Genomic DNA, 6,000 nt, shown 5'->3' on the forward strand with positions numbered 1-6,000 from the left:
AACTTGTGTTAAGGGTGACATGTGGCATAAGAAACGGGGGAGCTTCAGCCCATGATACAACATTTTGGATTTAGGTAATCTCTCAGCAGAGAAGCTGGAATGCTGAGAAGTTTTCATCTGATGACCTTGATGCGTCCTTTCCTAATAACTGAAGAATGAATGGCTCCTTAGCTTTGGCAGGCAATGCTGATGGTCGTGGTTTTTTAATTTCATTTAGAGGATGAACTCATGTGAAGTTCCAGTTGTTACTTGTTTTAGAATGAAAATACTCTTAAATTTATAAAAATCATGTAAAGCAATACTAACTTGCTACAGAGCACGCTAAGTACGAACAAAGACCCACTCCCTCATGTCTCATCTGTACTCGCTTATTTTGCATGATTTCAAGGCATCGAAGGCAACAGTCTTGACATTTATTTCTGACAGATCAACATCATGTTTTACAGTAAAATAAACACATATTGGGGGTACTTTAATATATGTTTTCCTGAACTTACTCAGACTCATAGGAGTCTGAAAAAAAAGTTATAGCTTTTACCAAATATTACTGGATGATATGAATACATTTTTCTACTTGGGTACAGGTCCCCAATACACTGTTACTTTTCTGCACATTTGTTTATTTTTATCATATACCCCCTGGATTCAGAAGAATCCAATGGAAATGTTTTGTGGTTCTGCTGTAAATAATGCACATAGCAATCAATAAGAGGATTTTGTAAGCTTATTTATACTCATTGATAATCTAATACCTTCTCTTCATTTTGCTGAAATGTTCATTTCCACTAAGTAGATTAAACTGGATTCTTAAAAGCAGAAATCTACTTATGTATGTATTCAAAACAAAATGTTCCCAAATGCAATGTGGAGGTGATATTCTAAAGTTTAGAAATCCAGGTTCATTTATTTGGGATTAATTTCTCCTTGGATGTTGACACACTGTTCTACATCTGTCAAACACATAATTATAAAATTAATCATTTTCTACAAAGAAACAAAATCTCTCTCACACACACAAAAACATACTAGTTTCAAGGGTCCATCTCTTTGTCATACTTTGTAGAGGTAATTCCAGATGACATAAAAAATGGGAAAGAGGTCTTTATTCAGAACCAATTGATTTTTAATTTCCAATTTTGTGGGTCTGTGTCTTCCTAACTCGTTTCATCTAATTTGAGTTTCACAAACCAGGTATCTCTAAGTGAAATACGAACAGATACATTTACTTATTATTTCACTGGAGTCTGTAAAGCCATCTTGGTAGACTTCTAAGAACTGAGAGAGTGAAAGAATCTAATTTATGTGTAAAAACAGTTTGGCAAATCAGGTAGTTTCTAATTCTTGGCTTCAACGAAATTTAAGAACTCTACACTTGAGTTGTGGGATTATTAAAATAGAACTATAAAAATAGTTTTTAATAATAGCTTACTATGTGATTTTTTTTGGCATGTAAATAAGAAAATTTAAAAATTCGGTGGCTAAAACAAAGTCCTACTATAACAAAATTCTATTTCTATACTTACCTTGTTCTCATATAGGTGGACAAGATTCTCTAGTTCTTTCATGTTAAATTTTTTTTTTTTTGAGAGGGCATCTCTCATATTTATTGATCAAATGGTTGTTAACAACAATAAAATTCTGTATAGGGAAGTCAATGCTCAATGCACAATCATTTATCCACCCCAAGCCTAATTCTCGTCAGTTTCCAATCTTCTGAAGCATAACGAACAAGTTCTTACATGGTGAACAAATTCTTACATAGTGAATAAGTTCTTACATGGTGAACAGTACAAGGGCAGTCATCACAGAAACTTTCAGTTTTGACCACACATTATGAACTATAAACAATCAGTTCAAATATGAATATTCGTTTGATTTTTATACTTGATTTATATGTGGATACCACATTTCTCTCTTTATTATAATTATTTTTAATAAAATGCTGAAGTGGTAGGTAGATGCAAGATAAAGGTAGAAAACATAGTTTAGTGTTGTAAGAGAGCAAATGTAGATGATCAGGTGTGTGCCTGTAGTTTATGTGTTAATCCAAGCTAGACAAGGGCAATAAAACATCCACGGATGCAGAAGATTTCTCTCAGAACAGGGGGGGTGAGGTTCTAAGCTTCACCTCTGTTGAACCCCAATTTCTCACCTGATGGCCCCCCTGCGACTGTGCCTGTCTTAGTTTGCTCCTCCCTTGAGGAATCTTACCCGTCTCTGGCTAACCAGTCACCTTCCGGGGCCATACAGGGAAATGTAAAGTTGGTAAGTGAGAGAGAAGCCTTATTGTTTGAAAAGGTTAGCTTTTTACTTCTTTGCATATTTATGCCCTGTGGCTTCTATGCCCAGCATTTGTCTTGAGGTATCTTTACCACTTGGAAGAATTATGATACTCGGTAAATTTGATATGAGGCACGAATTCTATTTAAGGGTTGTAATTAGGAAGGAAGAAGAAAAGCTATAGAAGTAGCAGGTGGTAGAAAACATGGGAAGATTGATTATTTCTTTGACATATCTTCTTGTAGAGTAACTTCAGAATGTATAGGTTTTAAACTACTAATTAAATTGTGCACACACATTATTAACATAATAGGAGTACAGTTACATAACCAAAGCAGACCTATAATTACCATCCATCTCCAGTGAAACCAAGAAAACCAGTTAGGCACCTTAGGCATTTGTGAAAACTTATCTATGATATGGTGGATATTGTCCAACTGAACTTGAACAGTCTGAGAGAAATCAGACAAATTAAAACAACCCATTCTTGGAGACTGTTCACATCCCATATGTTCTTTTAACAGTAGACAGTCTGTAGTCATAAGATTTTGGAGCGCTACAACTTGCACTTCTCCTAATTCTTGGTTGAGTTCCAACAGTATAGATCCAGTCAAATTTGTTGTTTTACTGTATGCACAGGCCAGCTTAGATATCTCCTTCTTCATTCCAATGGCAAGTCCAGGAACTGGTGGGATGAATGCAGCTGCAACTGTAGCATCGCCTGGATCTTTGTTGAGGTTTTTTGGTGATCATCTTCTGGTATGACTCTTCCAGAGAGTGCTGATGTTGGAAGTTCTTCTTCATATCATATCTTAGTTCATTTTCTGGGTAGCCAAATTAGGCTTTGATCCTCTATATAAACACAAACAGACCCTTTGTCCACACTTTGATATGCCCTTTATACCATTGTGTAGAACTCATTGGAGGTCACAACACAGGAACTGCTGTTAGTCCATTCTTGGGTTCTGTGATTCTGCTGCTGTTTTGTTTCTTCAGTTTTTCCTTTGTTCTTATACTCCACAGATGAGTGAAATCATTTGGTATTTCTCTTTCTCCGCTTGGCTTATTTCACTGAGTATAATACCCTCCAGCTCCATCCATGTTGCTGCAAATGGTAGGATTTGCCCTCTTCTTATGGCTGAGTAGTATTCCATTGTGTATATGTACCACATCTTCTTTATCTATTCATCTGCCAATGGACATTTAGGTTGCTTCCAATTCTTGGCTATTGTAAATAGTGCTGCGATAAAAATAGGGGTGCATCTGTCTATCTCAAACTTGATTGCTGCATTCTTAGGGTAAATTCCTAGGAGTGGAATTCCTGGGTCAAATGGTAAGTCTGTTTTGAGCATTTTGATGAACCTCCATACTGCTTTCCACAATGGTTGAACTAATTTACATTCCCACCAGCAGTGTAGGAGGGTTCCCCTTTCTCCACAACCTCGCCAACATTTGTTGTTGTTTGTCTTTTGGATGGCAGCCATCCTTACTGGTGTGAGGTGATGCCTAATTGTAGTTTTAATTTGCATTTCTCTGATAATGAACGATGTGGAGCATCTTTTCATGTGTCTGTTGGCCATCTGTATTTCGTTTTTGGAGAACTGTCTGTTCAGTTCCTCTGCGCATTTATTTTTTATTTTTTTATTTATTTTTATTTTTATTTTTTTATTTTTTTGAGAGGGCATCTCTCATATTTATTGATCAAATGGTTGTTAACAACAATAAAATTCAGTATAGGGGGGTCAATGCTCAATGTACAATCATTAATCCATCTCAAGCGTAATTCTCGTCAGTCTCCAATCTTCTGAAGTATAACGAAAAAGTTCTTACATGGTGAACGAATTCTTACATAGTGAAAATTCTTACATGGTAAACAGTACAAGGGCATTCATCACAGAAACTTTTGGTTTTGATCACGCATTATGAACTATAAACAATCAGGTCAAAAATGAATATTCGTTTGATTTTTATACTTGATTTATATGTTGATCCCACATTTCTCCCTTTATTATTATTATTTTTTTTATTTTTAATAAAATGCTGAAGTGGTAGGTAGATGCAAGATAAAGGTAGAAAACATAGTTTAGTGCTGTAAGAGGGCAAATGTAGATGATCAGGTGTGTGCCTATGGACTAAGTATTAATCCAAGCTAGACAAGGGCAGCAAAACATCCACGGATGCAGAAGATTTCTCTCAAAGCAGGGGGGATGAGGTTCTGAGCCTCACCTCTGTTGATCCCCAATTTCTCACCTGATGGCCCCTCTGCGACTGTGCCTGTCTTAGGTTGTTCCTCCCTTGAGGAATCTTACCCATCTCTGGCTAACCAGTCATCTTCCAGGGCCATACAGGGAAATGTAAAGTTGGTAAGTGAGAGAGAAGCCATATTGTTTGAAAAGGTTAGCTTTTTACTTCTTTGCATATTTATGCCCTGTGGCTTCTATGCCCAGCACTTGTCTCGAGGTATCTTTACCACCTGGAGGAATTATGATACTCGGTAAATTTGATATGAGGCACGAATTCTATTGAAGGGTTGTAATTAGGAAGGAAGAAGAGAAGCTATAGAGGTAGCATATGGAAGAAAACATGGGAGGATTGATTATTTCTTTGACATATCTTCTTGTAGAGTACCTTAAGCATGTATAGGTTTTAAACTACTAACTAATTTGCACACACATATTAACATAATAGGAATATGGTGACATAAACATAGCAAATCTATAATTACCATCCATCTCCAGTGAAGCCAAGAAAACCATTTAGGCACCCTAGGCATTTGTGAAAATTTGTCTATGATATGATGGATATTGTCCAACTGTACTTGAACAGTCTGAGAAAAATCAGATTAAAGCAGCCCATTTCTGGGATCTGTTCACATCCCATATGTTCTTTTAACTGTAGATAGTCTATAGTCATAAGATTTTGGAGTGCTACAACTTGCACCCCTCCCAACTCCTGGTTGAGTTCCAACAGTACAGATCCGGTCAAATTCGTTGTCTCACTGTATGCATATGCCAGCCTAGACATCTCCCTCCTCATTCCAATGGCAAGTCCAGGAAACGGTGGGGTGGACGCAGCCACAACCGCAGCATCACCCAGATCCCTGTGGAGGCTTTTTGATGTTCATCCCCTGGCACGAGTCCTCCAGAGAGTGCTGATGCCGGAAGCTCCTCCTCATATCGTATCTTAGTTCATTTTCTGGGTATCCAAGCTAGGCCTTGATCTTCTGCATGGAAACAAACAGACCCTTTGCCCACACTTTGACATGCCCTCTATACCACTGTGCAGAACTCATTGGAGGTCAGCACACAGGGACTGCTTTTTTTTTTTTTTTTTATTAAGAGAAAGGAATATTATCAGAAAAGAGTACCTCCATAGCTGATCATCTGACACCCTTTAAGTGATCAACATTAAGGATATTTAAAGCATGCATTGATCTTTGATTTACCAATAGTTTTATCCTATCAAGGAGTAATCCCTCTTTTCTTTCTTTCCTTTTTTTTTTAATCTTTAATCTACACTTACATGAAGAGTACTATGTTTACTATGCTCTCCCCTATATCAGGTCCCCCCTAACAACCACATTACGATTACTGTCCATCAGCTTAGCAAAATGTTGTAGAATCCCTACTTGTCCTCTCTGTGTTGTGCAGGCCACCCTGCCCTTTCTCCCTCCCCCCATGCATGCTAATCTTAATACCCCCCTTCTTCTCCCCCCACCCT

This window comes from Manis javanica, chromosome 16 (assembly GCF_040802235.1).
Source record: "Manis javanica isolate MJ-LG chromosome 16, MJ_LKY, whole genome shotgun sequence".
Taxonomy (NCBI): domain Eukaryota; kingdom Metazoa; phylum Chordata; class Mammalia; order Pholidota; family Manidae; genus Manis; species Manis javanica.